This window comes from Notamacropus eugenii, chromosome 6 (genome assembly GCF_028372415.1).
Source record: "Notamacropus eugenii isolate mMacEug1 chromosome 6, mMacEug1.pri_v2, whole genome shotgun sequence".
NCBI lineage: Eukaryota > Metazoa > Chordata > Mammalia > Diprotodontia > Macropodidae > Notamacropus > Notamacropus eugenii.
Window position 1 is genome coordinate 204714877 of NC_092877.1, and position 23793 is coordinate 204738669.

The 23793-nt window shown below is 40.1% G+C and overlaps 1 protein-coding gene across 5 annotated transcripts in view; it reads right to left on the reverse strand.

Moving 5' to 3' along the window:
• EDAR (ectodysplasin A receptor) overlaps positions 1-23793 on the reverse strand; it is a 120919-nt gene that overhangs the window by 49553 nt on the left and 47573 nt on the right. For 2 of the 5 annotated variants that reach the window (XM_072621830.1, XM_072621834.1), the window contains exons 2-3: positions 13007-13156; positions 10013-10125 (exon numbers count right to left, since the gene is read on the reverse strand). The exons of 2 other annotated variants lie outside the window; for them this stretch is intronic. The gene's annotated coding sequence lies outside the window, so the exon portion shown is untranslated. The remainder of the gene's footprint in view (positions 1-10012; positions 10126-13006; positions 13157-23793) is intronic. One more of the 5 variants, XM_072621832.1, reaches the window with a different exon arrangement.

Genomic DNA, 23793 nt, shown 5'->3' on the forward strand with positions numbered 1-23793 from the left:
CTGTTTATCCCTTTTCATGAACTTGATTGGATTTAACCACCATTTCCTTACATGCTAAAGTCAAGCACCACATCTATAACTGTCTCCTGGGCATCTCCACAAAAACCTTAGACTCAACATGTCTGACCTAAAACTCATTATCTTTCTCTTAAACCCACCCCTCCTCTTAACTTCCCTATAATTATCAAGGGTATCATCATTCTTCCAGTCACCTGAATTTATAATCCAGGAGTGATCTTCCAAGTCTACTCTCACTCACCCCTCTCATCCTACAGTAATTTCTACCTCCTCAGCATCCCTTACATTCACCCCTTTCTCTCCGCAACCATCATAGTCCAGTCCTCATCACGTCTTTCTTGGACTATTGCAATAGCCTCCTAACCAATCTCCCTAATTCCAGTATTTCTCCTCTCCACAGCATTCTCCATCCTCTGTGCAACATTTACAATGAAAATCCTAAACGCAGGTCTGACCATATCTCTTCTGTGATCAAGAAACTTCAGCGGTTCCTCATCCCTGTTAGGCTCCAGAGTTTTCTTCACAATTAATAGAAGTTTTTCAAAATACAAGCTCTGGAGTTTTCTTCACAATTGGGCTTTGGAATGTCTTTCCTGGTATTATACGTTATCCCTCCCCCATCCCCATGTACATTGGGACTCAGTCAAACTGGCTTTCTTTTTGTCCCCCATGTGTCTCATCTCCTCGCTCTGTTCCCCTTGCCTGGAATGCTCTCTCTCCTTACTGTTGACTCTTGGAAACTCTTGTTCACTTCAAGATTCAGCTGAAATGCCACCTCCTTCAAAAGACCTTTTCTAAGTCCCCTAGTTGTTAGGGATACTCTCCCTGGTGGTACACTGGAACCAGCTCCTAAGTGTTCTCAAGGGGCCACTGTTAAATTTTCATTATGAGCATTTATGCTTCAGAAATCTACACTAAAAATCAGGGCTTGGTTTATTATTTTGTTGATCGTCTAGATTTAAGAAAGCAATGGAAAAAATGTTAACAATTAAAAGTGTGTCTTGGGGAAACCCATTTTTGAATATTTACCAGCATACTACTACTACTCTCTTTTCCATTACTCTGTATTTTTTTGGGTAGATATCCTACACTGTTTTACCAGTGATCATATTGTACCTCTCTCATAGAAGACAAACTCCTGCAAGTCAATGACTGTCTCTCTTTTGTATTTGTATACTCAATGCTGAGTGCAGTGCCTAGCCCAATGTAGATGCTTCCTTCACAAGTGCTTGGGAATTTAATTTAAATCCCCAGGTTGGGAATTTAGATCTACTTATCTGTCTATCATCTATCTATCTATCTATCTATCTATCTATCTATCTATCTATCTATCTATCTATCTATCTATTCATCCATCCATCCATCCATCCATCCATCTATTTGACAATCTCTCTAATTACTTATATCATTACGCATTCATACTTTCCTGGCTTTCCTATCCTGTTTTTTATTACCACAGAGAATATGAAGTAGCCCTAAAAAGCAGCTCAGACAGCATCTAGCAAATCAGCGCTAGGCTAGTTCTAGACTAGAAGATTCAGCACAGAAGTGAAGAAAAGGAAGGCTCTAAAATTCCCCAAGTCTAGTTTTCCCTCCTCTACCCCACCACCTGAAATACTAATACTACTCTTGTCCATCAGGCTGCTAATTTTTTCAGATATCAGATTTCCCTGGTAATTATCATTCTTTCTTAGCAAGTTGTAACTAACATCAAAAAACTGTGAACTACAGGAGAAGTAGATTGAAGGCAAAGGGAAAAGAGCAACCCAGGGACAGAATTCTCTTAGAGATTAAACATGAACTGGGTCCTAAGTGAGCAACTTCCAGAAATCCCTCTGATCCTTCACAGTGACTGGACAGAAGGCTGTTGTTAGCATCATCAATAAACCAAACCAATTCTATAGCAGGTATTTTAAATCTTTTTTTTGGTGTGTGTAATGGACCTATTTGGCAGGCTAGAGAAGCCAATGGACCCTTCTAAGAATCATGATACTCAGTGTATAGAATAAAATACATAGGATAACAAAGGAAACAATTACATTGAAATAAAGAGAGAGGGTCTTTTCTCCCGTCCAAGTTCATGGATGCCCTGAAGACTATCCATGGATCCCTGGTGAAGAACTTTTGTTCTACTGTTTGACCTACATCTGAAACATCTACTGTACAGGGGTCACAGGGAGGTGGGAAAAGGAATACAGCAGATTCCTCAGCCCTGAGATCTTTGGGGTAAAAAAAATAAACTGTTGGCTGGCATCTCTATTCTGTGAGCCTCTCGTCCTCTTTCCTTCCCCTCCCCACCTTGGAGAAAGAAGTGAGGCAGTTAGCCACTCAGTCCTCAAACCAGCAGCTGCTCATGTTGTAGGTAAAAACAGTAGTATCACTTATTTCTCCATTTCCTGCCTCCAATGTCCCTCCCTTAATTCCTAACTTTATCCCATCCATCTTCAAGCAGTAAGAAACCAAGGGGATTGGGGTGGGGTGAAGGAAAGGAAGGCTGCTGGTGGCCTTCCCATGCTGTCAATAAGATTCTCCACTCCCTAGACTTCCCAGGAGACTTTCTCTGACTTTCCACTCTCAGGAACAGACCTTTTATTCACCCTCCAGGACGCTGTGGATCTCATTATCAGAGCAACAGAAAATAATTTTATTTGACATGATTTATGTCTGTGCAGCTTCCATAGTCTCTGCTGGAGAATGCTAATTAATGCTAGATTGTGAAGAGATTAATTCATGCTCTATTCAATGTTATTAAAAGGCAGGTTTATTTTATCAAAGCTATGGAAGAAACACTGATGGGAGACCAGAGAAAAGTCAATGTCTTATTCACTAAACTGTGGGCAGAGAGAAGCAGCATGGTATATAGATAAGGGTCTTACCCTGGGGCTCATGAACTTTATATTTAAAATATTTTGATAGCTATTTCAATATTATAATGTTTTCCTTATTATTTTATTTCCTATATATTTTATTTTATGCATTTCAAAATATTCTGAGGAGGGGTCCATAGACTTCACCAGGCTGCCAAAGAGGTCCAAGACAAAATAAAAGAAAATAAAAACAAACAGAATTGGTGTAGTGGATAGAAACTTGGACCTCGAATCGGGAAGACCTGTGTTCAAATCCTGCCTCAGACACTTAGCAGCTGTGTGATTCTGGGTAAGCCACTTAACTTCCATGGGCTCAGTTTCCTAATTTGTAAGTTAAAGGGAGGGTTGGGCTTGATAACTTCTAAGAACCATTCTGGTTCTAAATCTATGATCCTATAATCCCCCCAAATTACTCCAACCCACAGATAGAACCCAACATGTTACTACAACAGCAGGGAGGGCCAGCTAAAGGCTCTGAGGGCTGAGGACTTTCTTACTCAGAGTTCTTTGAGCGAAACAATGGCTAGGATGGGACTATGGTTATCAACGGCAACATTGGAACCAGGGAATCAAAGATTTGAAATGGACGTGTAAAGGGCTTCTGGACCATCCCCTTAGCTCCCAGCCTTCCCACAAGCATAATTATCTGTCTGTCATAATGTGGGATGAAATAAAATGGAACAGCAACATAAAAATCCCCTTGGTGATTTGTATTATATAAGCACTCGGGAACACTATAAAACTTAGTTTTTTTCCTAAAGCATAAGAGCAAAGATTTTTGGTAGCTATTTCCCTAGACTTTGATCCTTGCCAGAACCACAACTAGGATAAGGTGAGCAGGGCTTTGTCGCAGGATGCCAGATTCGGAGGACTCTCTCAGCTCATGCAGTCCTTTATCAAAAACCATGGAGCTTTGGGCATAGTTATCCAGAATGATGCATTGAAATCGGAAGCTGATACTGACTGAACTGGGATAAGTTCTTCTTTACTGTTCCTGCTTAACCTTTGCCTACACCTGCAGTCTGTCTCAGAAGAAGCAGTATTCTAGAATGAGAATCTTCTGACTCCCCCTTCTTCCCAACCCCTACTCAACTGAGAGCATGTCTTGTGCTGCTTATGCCAGGTGCAGTGTGTAGTATTTGTTCCAGGCACAAAAAGTCCTAGTTGTGGCTATATTCTTTACGCTAGCTCATGCCTAGAGTATCAGAGGAATACAAGGATGCCCAAATGTAAGATCATGACTTCAAATTCTTATGGAGTGCCCCTTATATGCATGAAACTGTACCAAGCCCATAGAACCACAGATTTTTAGTAGGGACCTTTGAATTGAGCATTGTGAGGAATTTTGTACCTTGGCATAGGCCCTCATCACCTTTCACCCAAGCTATTACAATAGCCTCCTGAGTTGTCTCTTCATCGCAAGGCTCTCGGTACTCCATTCCATTCTACACATTGTTGCCCAAGTAATTTTCCTTAAACCCTCTGTCCCAAACTACATAGTATTTAACTATTTTGTTTATAGACATATATGTATTTATCTTGTTATGTATGCTGCATATATACATACATACATATATGTGTATGTCTATATGTGTAATATATATATATGTACATATATATATGAATTACATGTATTTGTTGTCTCCCCCATTAGAATGTAAACCCCTTCTGAATAGAAATTGTTTCATTCTCTGCGCTTGCATCCCCAGCCCTTAGCATAGTGGCTAGCACATAGTAGATATTTAATAAAGATCTATTGATTGATGAGATAATTTGTAAGATAGGATAGAGATCTTTTATAAGGAAGTGTTATCTCTGTTGCCCCAAAGCTTTGAGATCATTTGGGAATTAGCAGGGGACAGGAATGGGTTGTCATTGAGCATAACAGAAAAAGGGCATTGCTTCTGGCTGCTCCTCTCCCCCAAGAAATCCCAGAAAATAGGAGGCAGTGGTGGTGGTGGCAGCTGGTTTGGAAGTCTACCAGATGAAGATCCAAGATATGTTTTATTTGGTAGAACTCAATCTGTGGTTTGGGGAACCCTGGAATAGACTGTAGGCGCAGCTGTGTGATCGATCTTATTTGGTATCTAAGGGTAGGAGCCATTCAGTTGAGGATTTTGAATTAGAGGCTCCATGGGGCTATTGAAAAATGCCTTTGGAGGCACGTAACTAATTCTGGAAGAAATCTAGAGTCTAGAACTTCCCTGCCTTTGCTGTCAATTCCCTGATGGATTATTAGTGTTACTGAGCTGCTCTGCAGCTCCTGCTTCTTCACATATAAACCACTGATGACAGATGTAATTGTTTCTGAAGTGCTGCAGACAGCCTTGGCTTAAAAGCATCTCTAAATGCCCGACGTGATTATTGGCATTGTCAGAGAAGGCTTGAATTGCCCAGAACACTAATTACATTATTACAGGAACAGAGATCCATGAAGTGACAGTATTGGGGATGGAGAATAAACAGTAAAGAGAAGCTTTCACCAGTATTTAGACTCAAATATCAACCAAATATCCAGGGGAGCTTGGGATGGGATGCACCTATTATTTGGAGAGCTTCCTTATGAAAAGAATACAGTGAGCAAACTTTCATCTTAGAGGGCATAAAGAGGGCAGTTACTCTCCTAACTTAAGTCTCCTTTCAGGTACTGTGAGCCTTGAAGTCAAAACAAACAACTCTTCTTTCATCACCTCCTTCAAATTAAGGCAAAGTATTCTTAGGGTGAAGTTAGAAAGGGAGATGCAAATAAAATATAAGCAGTCACCATCATTCGTATGCCTTTCCTTTTTTGCTGGTTTTATTTTCTTTCTTTAAGAGCAGCTGCATGGTTGCTTCTGGTGGCAAAAGGAATTCCCCCTTTTCTCCCCATGCATGGTTTCAGATTCTTCTTCAGCTGTTTCCTTCTACGGTTGCTATCTGAAACTTCCTTTTACCCTCTTACCCATTTCCATCTTTGAATCTCACCTCGCCCCAGAGCTAGATGTGAATGGGGTTTAAGGGATAGGACCTGGTGGAACCAAGTCAGAGAAGAAAGAAAGGTTACTCTTATTCTTGCTGGTCCTTGGCCAACATCCCTGAGCCTTCTCAGATGTTTCTCTCCCAGACTAGAGCACTTCTCCTCTCTCCACAGCCCTCTATCCCTGCCCAGAGCCTGGATAAAATACCAAATATTGGTTAAGTTCTAAAATGTAGATGGAGTTAACTTCAGTCCTTTGAGAACAGAGACCTAGCATGGGTGCTTGTGGGTGACTTTTGGGGAGAAAATCTGAAGGGAGACTGTGCGTAATGCAGGAACAGGAACACAGGGAAGAAGCTATGAGATGATATTCTGTTCCACCGTCAAAGCAGGAGAGAAACCCTGACGTAAATGCAATGCAGAGCAAAATGGGTAGGCTAACCCCTGGGCCCCTTGGAAGAAGAAGAAGAAGAGAGATTCTCCAGAGAACTCTTTAGCAGATTGTCTCCAGCATGAAGATCCTCTGATCTATATAGAACCCCCATTCCTGCCTCTTTCATTTCCCATACAGTAAAACAGAAAAAAAATCAGATGATTTCGTGTCAGAAGGCCTGCATCTGATCCCCAGCTTGGACACTACTTGTACTCTTACTACCTAGAATCTAGGACCTAGATAATCTCTTAAAGCCCTTTCAGTGTTAAATGCCTTATAACCCTCCATAATCCACAGCTTCCACCCTAACTAACATTTTTGTTCCAGGCCAGAGAGGCACCACCTGCAGGGGAACACAAGCTCCTGCCTAGCCTCTCAAGTTGGAACTGTCAACAAAATTTCCTGGGGTCAGGTTTTTTACTTCTAATAGTTCTATACTTCTAGTACATTCTGGATTAAATAAACCTCTCTGGGCTGCTGGAGAGATCTGCTATCACTGCTTACATTGTGCTGGTGGGGAAATGATTGTGATGAGATTGTGAACCTTGAGAGCAGGGGTTGTCTTGTTCCATTCTCAGTTCTTAGCACAGTGGTAGGTGTTTAATAAATGTTTATTTGACAGGCTGGATGAAGCAAGTTTGGAGTTTCAAACAATCACTTTACAAATTAATTTTCTGAACTCATCCCGTTTTTAAATTGGGGGCTACCTTTACATCCATCCATCCATCCATCCATCTATCCAGTCATACATTAATTCATCTTTTTATCTATCCATTCACTTATCTCTCTATGTAGCGATCCATCCATCATCCATTTATCTATCCACCCACCTATCTATACCATTTGCTATTCTCAAAGAATGAGTTGATTTGCTAGTCTTTTTGTAATGACTTGATACAATTCATTCCCCAGTGCCCTGTGATGCGTGACACTCACTATAACTCTAGCCAATTCCTTTCCAGTAACAACTCTATGCTTTTCCATTTAACAAGGAAGGAAATGTCACAACTTCATTGTCTGTGCCGCTGCGTTCAGATGAATCACGAATTGCTTTCTGATTCTTGCTAATCAGATGGTGCAGTGTCAATTCCCTGCCCCCACCCCCAATTCATACTACGTAATTTCTTTGCTGTTTTTGGTTACTGAGGTGGTTAGGGAAAGCAGGGTCAAAATCCGCCCAGTGACCAGCCTATAGGGTCCAAACACAGCCACTGATCCTGAATCCAGAGTCCACTGGATGGCAGCAAATTAGCACGTGAATTAAAATACTTCTACGGGCTTATGAAATGAGCTGGGTTGTGTGAATGCATTTCAGTCAGGTCAGTTTTGATTTAAAGAAAACCAAAACACATGTATAATAAAATAGTTACTGTAAGATACACTACTAGGATCCTGAACCATGTTCGTCAACTGTAAGGCATTAATTTGACAGCAAAGATATTTTTTTAAGTTGACAATTTTAAGAGATAAACTGTTTATTGGCACTAGGATCAATAGATTCTAAATTAGCTACAAGGCTGAGAGAATATCGAAGCAAAGAGGCTTTAAACATTCTTCTTATTTTTAGCCCTGGAGGAACTTTTAGAGAGTTTGATGCTCATCTGAAGGATTATAAAAATGCTGCAGTAATGTAGAAGGCTTCCATCATGGATGGCAGGGGCCAAAGGACATTCGACAGGGGTGAAGGTGTGTTGTCTGAATCCCAAGAGAGCTGTCAATCATCCTGGGTTTTGTAATGAACATCTGCATGCCAAACCCAGGCCAGGGTGGAAGACCTTGCAACTTGAAACTCGAGGGGTACTTAGCTCTCACTCTCTCCAATCTTTTCCCTTCCTCCCACTCATCTCAGTTCTCTTCCCCAGTCCATTGACTCCCTTTGAAGTCAATAGGAACTCTTAACTGGAAAGAGATTCAGTGGGCGGAGAGGAAGCCAAGTCTGGCCCAGAACCAATGCCTAGAGCTTGACTGTTCTAAGGCAGGCATACATTCTCTTAGCCCTTAAGAGAAAAATCAGTTGGCTGTAGATTAAATAGCCTGGATATATATTCTATAAGTAGTATCTATTCTGAAAAATTCATCATCTCAGTATTACTATATAATGCTAATATATAATTATTTGTAAGATTTGTAATATGATAAAATGTGTTAGGTAAAAAAAAATCTTTATATTACATTGTTCTGTGTGATATATGACATATCCTGCACGGGAGGAATGGAAGTAGGTTGGATTGCCTTTGAAAACCTGTAGTGCTTTTTAATGACAAGCTTCTTCCTGAAACAAAAGTCCATCTTTTTAAAAAACCAATATTTTTTCAGCGATGCAAAATAGCTTCGAGGCACAGAATGCACAATTAAAGTTGCAAAGGGGAATGAAGAGGTAAGAGGTACATCATGGGAGTTGGCTGGCTATCACTATTACTACTGACAAATTCTACTGGAATGGTGGCACAAAGGATGCCATCAGAGAGAGTTAGTGAGTCATATAGCAGGAGCAAAGATAAACCAAGGGACATGGAGTCCATTGGTATATATACAATGTCAAGTGATCTAAAACAAGGATTCTTAACCTGGGGTCAGGGAACTTATTTTTTCAATGGATAGTTATTTCAATATATTTGGTTTGTTTTGTAATTCTCTGTAATGTAATTCTATTTTGTACATTTAAAAACATTATTCTGAGAAGAGGTCCACAGGTTTCACTAGACAGTGCCAAAGGGATCCACGTCACATAAAAAGTTAAGGATCCCCAAATTCTAAAGGAAGGCTTCTAGCACATTGGGGTGGACCTCCTGTGAAGGTATCTAAGGTTGATGAATATCACTTAAAGCTTAAAGATAGGAATTGGAGTTTTTGGCTCCAAAGGGGAAAGATATCCTCAGGTTTTAACCAGATTTTTATGGGAGAACATGGACAAGAGTTGCCCAGGATGTCTGGTATGGATGTATAGATGTCTTAAGGGCATCAATGAAATTCCAAAGCCACTTTAGTGTCACAGTGTGGCCTGCATGAATAAACCTGACCATTTATAGATGGGCACATCCAAGTTCCATTGCCTTTAGAAAGTTATTAAATTAGAGTTCTCAAAGTTTCATAGATACGTTTGGATTTCATTGTTTGGTATATTCTGCTTTTTTCAAACCGAAGGAAACAGTATTTGCATTATGATAAACTACTTTTCACAGTATGTCAACATTTCAATTATTTCCCCCCATTGAACTCATTGGAGTTAACCTTTTATCTTTGTATTTTCAGCACTTAGCACAGTGACTGATACATAACAGGTGCTTACTAATTACTTATTGACTATATCTCCCAGGAGTTCTTAAAGATTCTTCAAACTTAGGTAAAGTCCCATCTGGTCATCAGGAGGTAGGTTGGCCAACATGTCAACGGGACACTTTCCATTTAGGAATACTTCTCTTTACGGGCTTATTTGCTCTTAGTGCTATGGAGACCCAGAGACATTGCCTTTGTTAGTTGTCCAAGTCTGCTCCGGACAATAGAGTGATAGAACACTAAATGGCTGTAGTCACCTCTGCTTCTATTCCCCTACAGTAATTTGGAAAGCACCAGGGTCCCCTTTTCCTTTTCCCTCCAGGACAAACTGCTTTCCCCTGAATCGGCCTCTTTGAAAGGCTTACTGGGACCTATGTAAATAACACTTTTAGCTCAGCAGGTGGTTGCCATGGAAACTTTACACACTAGTTACTAGTGACATAGGAATTAAATATACAGTACCTTTCTATATCATCCACACTGTGGGGCCAAAGAGTAACATCAAAGAGGAAGGGAAATGATGAGTCTGGCCAAAGCCTCATCAGGTGGATTTCATCGTTTTAACTTCTGTTAGGCTTAAACACACAACAGTAACCAGGTTACTAACAGTAACAGGTTATTGGACTATGTATTGAAATAGCTTATTGGCCATTACAAATGATTTAATGCATCATACAAGAAAGATATATGATTTCATCTCAGTTTTGAGAATGCCCTCTGTGGAAATTCTAGGTGGCATAGTGTCTAGAGTGTTAGGCTAGGAGTTCAAATCCCCCCTCGGATACATACTAGCTCGGTGACTCTGGGCAAGTCACTTAACTGTTGTCTGACTCAGTTTCTTCAACTGTAAAGTGGGATAATAATAGCACCTACCTTCCAGAATTGTTGTGAGATTCAAATGAGATATTTATAAAGTGCTTAGCACAATGTGTGGTACTTAGGAGATTCTATATAAATACCAGCAATTATTATTAATAACTTCCATAGCCAGTGCAGATTATAACTCCAATAAGTCCTAGAGGTCAAGTGACTTGTCTGGTCTTATACTCTTGGTTAGTTTCAGAGGTGGAATTTGAACCAAGATAACAGTCTTATTTATTTATTTTCAGTCTTGTCCAACTCTGGGACCCCGTTTGGGGTTTTCTTGGCAAAGATACTGGAGTGGTTGGCCAATTCCTTCACCTCATTTTGCAGGTGAGGAAACTGAGGCAAACAGGGTTAAGTGACTTGCCCAGGGTCACACAGCTAGGAACGGTCTGAGCCTGCATTTGAACTTAGCTCTTCTTGACTCCAGGCCTGGTACTCTAACTCCCTAGCTGCCCAACAGATAACAGTAATAATAAAAATAGCTGTCATTTGTATAACATTTACATTATGAACATGGTCTCATTTGATACTTATGACAACCCTGGAAGGCAGATGCTATTATTATCATCCCAATTTTAAAGAAGAGGAAACTGAAGTTGACATGGGTTAAGTGAGTTGTCTAGGTTCACACATCTTAGTCCAAGGTCAGATTTGAACTTGGGTCTTTGATTCTAAACCTAGAGCTCCATCCTAACTGTCTGATTCTCTAGACCAAGGGTGGGAACCCATGGCCTTGAGGCCACATGCAGGTCCTCCCTACTTGAGGACCTAGAGAGCCATATGTGGCCTTGAGGCCATGACTTCTCTTACAAATGATTCCCAATAACCATTGTTGGATAAAGATCCAGTAAGTGGTAAGTAATCTAAATTTTCCTCAGAGAAATATTTGACTCTTGGTTCCTAACGGCAAGTCAGCACCCTAGCTGGCTGAGAAGTAATTTCTAACAGGCACTGATGTAAGCCACAAGAGGAGTCACAGGGTGCACGCATTTGCCTTTTTCTCATTACTCTTGGCAAAGGCATCTTGCTATCTTAAAACTCCACTGGCATTTAAGCCAGTGAGGAAAAAAGGCACCTTCCCTTGGGTATTCTCTGGGCATCAGAATATGAAGGAGGCGGACCAGATGCCCACCGACATCCTTTGCAACTCGACCTGGAATTCTGCTAGAAATGAATGATAATTCTAGAGAAAATCAGGAAGTGTGTGTGTGGGGGGGGACCAGGGGGACACTGACTGTATTTGTGAAGGCAGATGATTTCATTGTCTTGCTCTGGGGACATAGGGCAAAAAGATGAAAAAAATCTAAGGGGGAGAAATGGGGAGAGGGAAAGAGCCATCAGTTGGTACATGTGGACATAATTCTGTCCTACTTAATGATCTGAAAATTCTTGGAAGGACTCAGCGTTCCCTGCTGCCTGGCTTTTCTGACTGTAGAAAGGGTGATGGTTATTGGGATAGTTTGATATTACAGAAAGAATCTTGGAGTTGGACTTGGGATAAACCTACATTCATAGCTTGGCTCTGATACTTACCAGCTATGTGAATTTGGGATGCCCTAGTATTCTTAGCTTCCTTATCTATAAAATGCGGATAATAACACCGGTACAAGGTTGTTGAGAAGAAAGCAATCTGTAAACCTTAAAATGCTGTATCAGCAGGAATTATTCCTGAATGAAGCATCTTCAGTGGTAGGTGACTGAGATTCAAGAGTCTTTCCTTTCCTTCTCTTCCTTTACCTCTGTCTCTACCTCTCTGTTACATCCACTCACACACATGCACACATTAGACAAGTCAGTTCTGCTGGTTACTAGATATATCAAAATCACAGGGTACAAGAATAGCTGTCTGGGCTGCCCCATGAGGTCAGAATTCCTACTGCAAGAGAATATGGGGGTATTTCTTACTCAAAAGACCGAATACCTCCCCATTCAAACTGGTTACTCCCAAAACTTTTAGATTGGAGTGGACTGGACTTTTCCAGCTGTTTGTTTGTTCACAAGCGTTAAATTTCTTCCCTCCCTAATCTCAGGATTAAGCCAATCCTTCCCTCACTCCTCAGCTGGGACTCAGAGGGAAATAACCCAGCTCCAGCTGGTGTTTGATCATGCAGGTGACTGGGATGTTCCAGTGGTTATAAATAACCATTTACTGTCCCCCCTTTGGAGAGGTCTTTTGAGAAAATTCGAGTCCTAGCACGAAGTAAGTAAACTCATAAATTTGGATCTTTCTGTCAAATGCAGGGCCTTGTTCTACCGGTTTGAAAGAGAATTTGTTTTTCAGCGCTTTCTTTTCAAGTAATGCAAAGGCCTTGGGGGGAGGAAGCAAGATGAGCTAAGGCTGTTGCTGAATTAATGAGAGCACCAGATAGGAGGCTGGGCTGGTGCTACCATTCACCACCACAGCTCCAACTGGGTAACCTCTTGTATCCAAAACAGGCTGGAAAACAGAGAAGGGGGTTCACAACCCATAAAGCCAGGGCACTTTGGGACTTAGAGATGGAAATCTCTTATTAGTGGTTTAATTCATTCCTTGCAATATAATTAGGTTATACACTTATATAATATAGATTATGCTGTAATGATACTCACACTTCATGCCTTTCTTTTGAGGCATTCATGGGGCTGATGTCATGAGTGAACTTCTACAGGCAAACACTTTCTCAGGAGACTGAAAGCAGCAGAATCACCATGGCCAGGGGCAGGTAGAAACTAGTCAGAGACGAGCCTTGAATTTCACCGCTAGTTGGGCAAAAGTTTGGGTAGAAGGTAGAATAAATTTCTGAATGAATTATCCAGGTTGGCTTATGGAGAAGAGTGCATTTAGCACAGTGCCTGATATACAGTAGGCGCTTAATAAATGTTCACTGACTTAGTAGAGTAAATATTTGACATTTCTGTTGGCCTGTATCAAACAGAAGCAAAGTCTCCAGCCTAATTCTAAATCTATCATCCTTTTTCCCTGAATTCTTGCGTCTTCTCTATGGTTTGGCAGAAAGTGCAAGGACAGTTTTAACCCTTACCTAGCTGGGTGGCTTTTGGATAAAACGCTTGCCTATCCGTTTCAGTTTCCTCACCTGTAAAGTGGGGCTATTTTAGAAAAAATTTTGCACAGCACCTCTGATTTTAACAGTTCAAAGAAGCCTCAGTGAAAAATTCCCTCTGTCAGGGTAGAATGGCGCCTCTTCTAAGGCTCAGGAGGCTACGGTCAGGGTAAAATGAGAATGCATGCATAGTATTTTGCAAACTTTCAAGCGTTATACTAATATCAGCTCTTATTGCCTGGAGCTCCATAAGGTTGTGGCTAGGATCACCTCAGAGGCAGCACCTGAACTCAGGTCTTCCTGCCTGCAACTGCCTTTCTATTTTTTTATTTTTTATTTTTATTTTAAAAAATTATTTTATTTGTTTTCAGTGTTCTACAATCACTTCCATATATCTTAGATTTTTTTCCCCTTTCTTCTCCTCCTTCCCCCCACCTTCCCACTCCCTCCCTGAGACTGCATACAGTTTTATATATGCTCTACACATACATTTGTATTAAATACATGTTCACCTTAGTCATGTACAACTGTCTTTCTAACCACCATGCTTTAATATCTATCGACCTTTCCTTCTTTATGTGCTAGAGGTTGTGGAGATGAAATGTCAAAGTCCTGGATGCTAGAAGGTCAGGGCGCTGAATAAGTACAGGTTATTCATGTACTTCAGTAGTCTGTGCATGTGATTGTTAAATCATGTGGTTTGGAGGAGTTCTTTCCTTTTGATGGAGTAGTATTTTCTTTTGGAAAATGGGATTTATACGGAGTCTTTGGGTCCTTGCCTCCCTTAACTATGGAAAGAATACAAACTGCTGTATTGAAGACAGAGCTTGTCCTTCAAAGAGCAGATTTAGTTGTCTGGTTAGCACTGTGCTGGGAAGCCTTTCCAAGTCCTTTGAAGTGAGCAGGACCGCCGACTTATCACTGTAGGTTCTTAGATTTGATTTCTATTGGTAGAAAATGGTCTTGGGTTTCAGGAGTATTCTATTAAAGAAAGTTGGTGAATTTCAGAAAAAGAAAAAGGGCTCTTTGGGCGTCTGCTTTTGTTAGGAAGCGTTTTAGAACACATGAATTTCCTGGTGCAGGGGAGGCAGAAAATGGACACTTTGTGAGATTGAAAGCTCATCGCAATAGCGGATGTTATGTAGCACCTTAAGTTTCGCAAAGTGATTTACATATATCAAGGGTGGGAGTTTTCCATACCCCTACCATATGTTATCTCGTCTGACCCCTGTAACACCACTGAGTCATGTGCTGTCATTTTTTGTAGATGAAATGGGACAAGAAGTTAAAATGACTTGCTCAGGGTCATGTAACTGATAAAGGCAAGATTCAGATTGATTCTTCCTCAGTCTAAGTCCGTTACTTTATTCACCATTCCAAAGTAATGGCAACATATTAGCATACAAAATACATCTCTGTCTCTCTGTCTTCTTTTCTGATGCCTAGAGTTGGTCCTTGGGAGATATCTCATTCAGTTCCCCAATTCTATAAACGAAGAAACTGAGGCCAGCAAGGTGAAGAGATTTGCCCAGTTGCACAGGTAATGAGTGATTTGAATCCGGGTCCTGTGACACTAAACTTTGTGCTCTGATGGCTGTATTTGTACCCATGTTGGCTGGTGGTTCTATACTTCCAGGTGACTTGGTAACTCTGGACTTGTCCTAGGGCTCCAGGAAGAAGCACACAGTTGCTCTGTGGTGAGACTAAACAAAAGGACTGACTTTCAGCTTCATTCTCCTTCTTGTGGCTTTTCCAGTGCTCTCCAGTCCTAAAAGATTTTTCTTGTTTATTCCGTGGCCTGCCTATGAATCAAAGGGTGTAGTATTTAAAGATGCCTTTTATGAGGTGTTTCATTATGAACCTCACAGTCACCATAAGTCAGAATGCCATTGATTCCCATGCCAAGCCCCATAAAGCAGTGCCAAAGTGTTTGGAGCCTGAGGACGACAGAGTGAAAATAATAAGACAATTCCCCCCCGCCCCAAACCCACTAACTAGGGTAAAATATTAAAAGTGGAGAATGTCTCTGTGTCTTTAAGAAATTTCTGAAATGAACCCAGGATTCCTTGTTTGAATTGCCAAAAAATTATTGACCATGAGTAATATCAGACTGAAAATTTGGGAATGATTTGAGAGTAAATGTACAGCCATTAAAAAAGGTCAATTAATTAAAAAGCATTTATTACATGTCTATTATAAACTAGGTGCTGGAATACAAAGTAAAAAAAAAAAATTAAACCAGTTCCTGCCCTCAAGGAGCTTACATTCTGTTGAGGAAATATGTATGTGTGTGTGTGTGTGTGTGTGTGTGTGTGTGTGTGTTTGTCCTTCATTTCCAAAGAAGACCATGCCATCAGAGAAATAATGACATGACTTGACATGACTTTGTTTTGAGTGAGGGAGGGCTGTGCAGGTCACCAGCCTCGCTTCTCCTCCAGAGTCATCTGAATCCAGTGACCAGATATTCATCAGAATGACTGGAGATGACCCAGGATGAGGCAATTGGGGTTAAATGACTTGCCCAAGGTCACACAGCTAGTGAGTGTCAAATGTCTGAGGTGAGATTTGAACTCAGATCCTCCTGACTCCTACACTGGTTTTCTATCCACCGCACTACCTAGCTGCCCTTGAGGAAATATGTACACATACAAGTTAAGTACAAATTATACATACATGTATACATACAAATAATACGTAGACTAAGCATAAAGGATCAGGAAAGGCCTCACGTAAGGAAGTGGAACTTGAGCTGAGCTTCAGTTTGAAGGAAGCTAGGGATTCTAAAAGAGGAAAGTGATACATTATTCCAGTATCATGGATTTCTGATACCTCTGAATGAGTAGCAAATAGCTACAACCCAGATAGGATTTCTGGTTAGCACTAAATTGATATCTTGTAGGAATATTTTCCAATTCTCCTCATCTATCTCCTTTAAATCAACCACCAGGCATTTATTAAGCACCTGCAATGGACCAGATTCTGTGCTAGGTGCTTGGGATACAGGTACAAAAGTGACACAGGCCCTGCCCTCAAGGACCTTCCGTTCTAGTAGGAACCCTTTACTGACCTCAGGGTCATTTGGCTGACCTTTCCTGGAAACTCTTCAACTTCACTAGGAGTTTCATGTCTCCTGAATATATGCCAGTGTGTACAGCCTTATTTATTCACTCAAATAAAATTTATGAAACCTCTGCCATAACAATAATAATAATTTTATATTATATATTATAAACAATAATTTACAGATCTGTAAAGCACTTCAAGGTCTACAAATGGATATATACTATACACACACACACACGCACACACACACTCGTCTTAGCCTCATAACAACCCTGTGAGATAGGTACTATTATTGGCCCCATTTTATAGATGAGGAAACTGCTACTTTTGGAACTTAAGCGACTTTTCCAGGATCCAAAAACTAGTAAGTGTCTATGTGTCTTGAACTCAGGTCTTCCCAACTCCAGGTGTGGCAGCCTTCCTTATCTAGTGACCTAGTTGTTGCTATGAACAAGCATACTGTACTATGTATGCTCTAGCTGAGATACAATAACTAGGAAATGGTTCCTGCCCACCCCCCTCTCTTTCTCTCTCTCTCTGTCTCTGTTTCTGTCTCTGTCACACACATACACATGCACACACACACACATATTTGTGAGTAGAACTTGATAAAAATTAAAGAGAACCACAAAATGTTATGATCCCTGTAGGAATTTGGCTTGCCCCCTTTCCCCATATGACTTGCGCCCCTGAGGAAACAACTTTTCCCCTTCCCCCTTTCCCCTCAGTCATCCCTTTCTCTCTTGGCAAATCTTCCCAGCACTTTCCTTGAGGGAAGTCTTCACTGGACCTCAAAGGCTGGGTTGGATTACAACAGGTAGAGATGAAGGAGGAGTGCTGTCATTATTTTCAAAGTTCTTAACTTTTTAAAGATATTCCTTTCATCAAACGCTTGTCTAAAGAGGGAGATATTCTCCAAACTTGGGTATTTGATGAGTTTAAAAAGCATATTTTAAAGACACGTGGTTTATCTAAATTACCGTGTAATTTAAGTTGCAAGTTTATGCTGCTGGCAATATATAGTCTTTAAAAGACTCAGAAGAAGACCAGAGCTTTTCTTTTTGAGTGCCAGAGTGAGGTTGGCAAAAGATCTTTCAGCAAAGGTTATCACAGGGACTAGGAGCTCATTGACTCAGCAAGGACTTGCAAGGCAGCCTTAACTTAAAACAAACTCCAAAGGATCTGCCCAAATTAGGAAAACACATAGCCTTTGGTTTATAGTAACAGCAGCAGTGACTTGGGCACAGGAAAGCAGGCAGTCATGAAGTGATCCATCCTGAGGAGGAGAAAGGTTGTCCAGTGCTCCTAACTCCTGTTAACCTGAGACTTCTGATCCCACACTGTCTAGTCCTCTATCTTGTGGCTGTGCACTACCCACTCACCTCTTTCTCCTACTGCATTGTGGCTTATAAGTGACCAGTTCTGACTCACACTTTCCCCACTTTAGATTTAAACCTTTCCAGGGTAAGGGACTATGCCAAACTTCACATTGCCCAGCACAAAATAGACATACATATGGCATCAATTAAATGTTTGTAGAGCCGAATTCTAAATAGAGGCAGTACAGTCTAATGGTTAGAGAAGACTGGAAGTCGCAAATCAGATCATGTCTTTAATTATCTGTGTGGCCACGGACAAGTCATTTAGCTTTTCAATGCTTCAGATGAACTTCCAAAATTATAAGCTGAAGTGGAGGGAGTTTGAACTCTCATGCTGGGAGTTCTGTACACCAGTGAAATCACAAACCCACACCCACTCAAAATCACTTAGCGTATATATTAGAAACAGCTTTTAAGTACCTATATTTTTCTAAGACTTGTATGGAAAGTATGACTTGAATAGAGATTTCCAGGAAGAAAAGTGTGAGTGGGAAAAAGGGAAAGGGGAATAGTTATTTCCTCAAGAATTGGCAAGTCATATGGGAAAAAGCAAAATTCCTAGAGGGATTAGGGAGTATGAAACAAAATGTAATTGAGAAGAAATGACTTCAGTACTAGGTCAAGGCTTGATTGTGCTCTAGAAGCTCTGAAAAGAAGAGGGAGGGAAAAATATTTAATAATGCCTACTGTGTTAGGTGCTAAGGGTTTCACAAGTATCCTATTGGAGCTTTAAAACAGCTCTGAGAGATAGGTGCTATTATATCCATTTTACATATAAAGAAATTGAGGCATACAAGGTCAAGGTCACACAGCTAGTAAGTGTCTGAAGCTATATTTGAACTTAAATCTTCCTAATGCCAGGCCCAGCACTCTATCCATTGTGTACCTGCAGTGTAAAGGAAATCTTCAAATAAAGGTATGACAGAAGCCAGTCACATAGAAAAAGGGAGGAATAATCTGTACTTCACTGGTATTCTTCTTATGTAACAAAATGAGAGGGAGGCCCCATGCATGCTGGGTGGACTTCTTGTGGCAATTTTTTTGGGAGGACATGAATGAGGGTCACATAGTATGGGCACACATGAATAGTTCATGGGATAATAAATTTAAAAATGGAAAGAATCTTGAAGGCCATCTACTCCAACCTGCACATTCTACAGATAAGGAAACTGAGGCTCTGTGAAGTTACTTGCCCATAATCCCATAGCTAGTAATTGTCAGGGGTGGAATTAGAACCCAGATCCAATGCCCTATCCAATATGCCACACTTCCTCTAATAGGCTGTGTTATGGATCATTAGAGGCAATACCAGTATGAATGAAATCACAGATTCATTGGAATATTGGAGTATTGACTCTGAGAAAGAGAGTGAGAAGACCAAAAATACATCCGAGGAAGACTATGCTTATTGAGGCACGGAGAATAGATCAGAGGAGGGGTTTTTCATCTAGAATTCATTCCCCACCCCCACCATCCCAAGGGGTCTATGGAGAGACAAGCATCTGTAAGCTTGGATGGGGAAAAATTACATCTTTATTTCTTACTAACCTTTAACAGAAATCAAAAATTTCCTTCAACCATTTAAAAACAGTATTGTGAGAGAGGTTCCATAAGTTTTCCCAGGCTGTTAAAGGGGTCCATGACATAAAAAAGGATAAGAATTCCTAGATTAGCAGAGGAAGGGTTGGAAAGCAGGAAAATCCAGATGCAGAGTGGACAAGAGAAGATGGGAAATAGGAATGGATCTGCTGACAGAATGAACGTGAGAACAGATGAAAGACTCATCAAAGAGGACAAAATTATGGAGGAGAAAGGAGTGCATGCTAAATAAACATGTGGAGATGATGAGGATGAGGATGAGGATGATATGATATCTCAATTCCTGACAAATTTCCGAAAGTCAGAAGTGGGGTGGGGACGAGGAGTTCAACTAGGTTAAGTATTCTTCCTCCATTTCTCTGCATTGTTATGTGAAGAATTACTCCTTAAGGCATAAGGGAATCATAGCCAATTGTGAGGAATGTGAAATGATTCACAGTTATAAGGACACAAGATCTCCCTCTCCTTCTGGCAATCCCCCATAACTGTACTGAAAAATCCTCTTGAATGAAATCCAGACTTAAGGTGCAGTCAAAGTTTAAAATTAACTTGTTTAAATCATCTGCCTGTCTTTTTCACTTTCTCTGTCTCTGTTTCTCTCTCCTCTCTCTCTTTTTCCCTCTTCCTCTTTCTTTGCCTTTCCCCCTTCCCTCTCTCTTTTTTACTCTTTCTCTAGCTCTGGTCTACTATTCAGATGAATGCCAAACTGATTTCAGTACCCACAGGACTGGGCAGTTACAAAGGGCTCCCTTCTGCTGTTATGACACAATATAGATAATTTGCCCTAGACGTTTGTCAGAAGACTATGTCAATATACATATATGTATGTGATATTTATACACACCATTAAATTGGGATCTCCTTGAGGACAGTGATTGTCTTTTGCCTTCCTTTATATCCTCAGCATTTAACACAGTGCCTGGCACATAGTAGGCACTTAATGAATGCTTGTTGACTGACTACCATAAACACTGCAGACAGACAGTGTGGTGTACAGAGCCAGTCTCAGAGCCGGAAGATCAGAGTTCAAATCCTTCCTCTAACACATATTAGCTGGGTGAGCCTGGGCTCTCAGAATGCTAAGTGACTCTCTTAAGACTCTAAATTTCAGAGAAGGTGTCATCCTGCATTGTTGGAGGGAGTTTCCTCACCTTGGAGTTTCCAGTACCAAAAAAAATCACAGACCCAGTCCCTATGCCCCTATACATACGTAATATAGGATCCATAGCATTTTAAAGTAGGTAATCAGAGGTCATCTGACAAATACGAGGAAACTAAGGCCCCCAGAGATTTAATGACTTGCTGAAAATAGCACAAGTAATAAATACGTTTCATCATTTAATACATACTAGCTATATTAAACATGAAGAGTCTCCTGAGATCAGATACCAAATCTTTATCATGAATAACTAAGACTTTTTGAAAAAGCTAACTTTCTTGTTAAAGAGTCAATCCAAAATACTCCCTTATGAATTATTTTCCTGGAATACTCACTCTTCCCCTAAACAGAGCTCTTAACCCAACTCATCTTAGGCATTACCCACTTCGTCTCATTTTTTTTTTATTGAACACTCACAAAGGATTTTGGAAACTCTGACACTCTTGTTGATATCCATACAGTATTATCTACTATCCTGGAATTCTGTACCCTCCCCTCACCCTCCCACCCCTGACCGATAACTATGACATTCTCATAGTTCAGTCCATCTGGAAGTCCTTTCTTTGTCAATAGATGTTTATGGCCCTGGCCTGTGATCCTTCAATTCATTCATTCCTGTCTAATCTAAATTGCACTGTGCTAATATGATTCTCCCATCGCAATCTGGACATCAACACTGATGTGCATCAAATCATGATTAACATGCTGACTGTGCTTTCTGTCCATTGTGATTACCTCCTTCCACTTGGCTATCACTAAAAACTGTTCCCTGGGCCGTACACACTGTCCCAGGACGGTAAAAAGCTCAGCTTAGCAAACCTGTAGAGACTTAACACATGTGGTGTTGACATAATACCTAATTAAAAAATATAATTTCATTATTATATAAATGTCCAGTTTTATAGCTATGAGGTTTGGACTTGTGATGGATAGATCTGCCATAGATGTATCCTTTAGATCCTTGAAGTTCAGAATAATCACACTTGTAACTACCTCACAGAGTTGTTCTAAGACTCCGCTGAGATCTGTGTTGGTAGATTATTTCATGCATATCACTTTTCTCTTGTTATAACAGGATAGGACGGTAGCAGAGTAGTCATAGCACTAAAGCAAGGAAAATATATCAAACAGCCAGATTATGAGAGATGAAAAGGACTTTAGAGATCACCTAGTCTCACTTAACTATACCTTGGACATAGTAAGCACTTAATAAATGCTTTTTAATAATTCATTCACTCGTACTCATTCATTCAGTCCCACAATATTATAAATGACGCCCACAGAGGTAAATGGCTTGCCCCAAATCATAAAGCTAGTAAGAAAAGAGTAATAAAAAAGCAGTTTATATAGATACTAGAGATCATTTGATCTTCCCAACAACTCAGTGAGGTAAGACCTATAGATTAAATCGGGATGGGGAACCTGTAACCTTGAGGCCACATGTGCCCTTCTAGGTCCTCAAGTGGGGTCCTGTGACTAAATTCAAACTTCACAGAACAAATCCCTTTAACAAAAAAATATGTTCTGTAAAACTTGGACTCGCTCAAAAGGTTGCACCCAAGGACCTAGACCCAAAGACCCAAAGACCACATGTGACCTTGAGACTACAGGTTCCCTACTCCTGGGTTAAATGATGATGCCCATGGTAATACAGGCAGTAAACGTTGGAGGAAGGATTCAAATCCAAGTCAGGTTTCTATACCATGCTCCAGTTTGGTTTTGTTCTTATATTAACAAGGTTAACACATTACCTAAAAGTTTAGAATAATCTAATTTCACTCATGGTGATGGCTCATGCTATCTGTCTAACTAGTATCGATATATTCAGTGTGGACTAAAATATGTGTTATTTCATAAAACTGGAATTACATCTGATTCATGTTGCAAAACAGATGAATTTTTAATAATATAATTTCAACAATTTAACATTGATTGTGTATATATTACTACATATGTGTATATACCATATATATATATATACATATATATACTATAAGATATTATACCATGAATAATGAGGGATAAAAACAGGAGCAGATAACACAATTCCTTTCTCACAGAATTTACCATCTAGGAGGAGAGATATTATAACAAAAATATAGATAATGCAACATGTTTAGCGTAGATATAAGTAAAGTTCAATGAGAGGTGCAAAGAAAGAGAAAAAAATTGTTGTCAGCTGGGGAGACCAAGCAATTTCTGTGCTGGTGATTTGTGTTTTTACAAATTGCTTTAAAAAACATAAGGTTACACAGGAGGCAGGTATACACTTCAATTATATGCTGTAGGACTTTCTCTTTTGCTGATAGGAGTCTTGTTAGGTTGTAGAGGCATAACTTAATTTTATTTCAACTAGTCTTTGAATTCAACCTGCATTTTTGAAAAATGATAACCAAAAATTTTATTTTCCTGCTGAATTAAATTTCATTCAACTTGGTAAACATAAATTTTTGAACAAAAGACACTGGAAATTTCAGTTCTTGCTAGACATTTCTGAAATAACTTAGTATAGATTTGTCTGTGTGAAACATAAATTTATGTATTACTAAAAAATGTCATCTGTTCATGGAGGGGAAAATAACTTTTCATTTTTGAAATTCTTCAGGTGCTAAGGAAATGGGAATTTCTTTTTTTTTTGCCTCTTCATTAGAAAAGCATTGAGATAATGAGATAAATTGAAGTCCAGCTCTCCCTTGTCATGGAATGATAATTTCATGGTGAGGAGGGCCATGAGCCTGTTATGGAACTCCTTCTTAAAACCAGGGATTGGCGGGATGCATCCACAAACACTTATGGCTCACATCTACATACTCTCTCCATTATATGTGTGCATATATATGTGTATGTATGCATGTATGTGTGTATAAAACAATTTATAAGGCACTTTGTGCCTATTGTCTCACTTTATCCTTACAATCACCAGTAAAATTGGTAGAACAGGTATTACCCATATTTTATAGATAGGGAAACTGAGGTTTAGAGAAATTAAGAGATTTGTCCATATTCATATAAATAATAAAGAACAAAATGGGGATTTCAACCATAGTTATCACTCTTAAAATGTGTTCTTTCCATCACTCCTCACTCCTTGCCCTTCCTTTTCCTCCTTTTGCTTTCCTCTCCTCTCTTATTGGG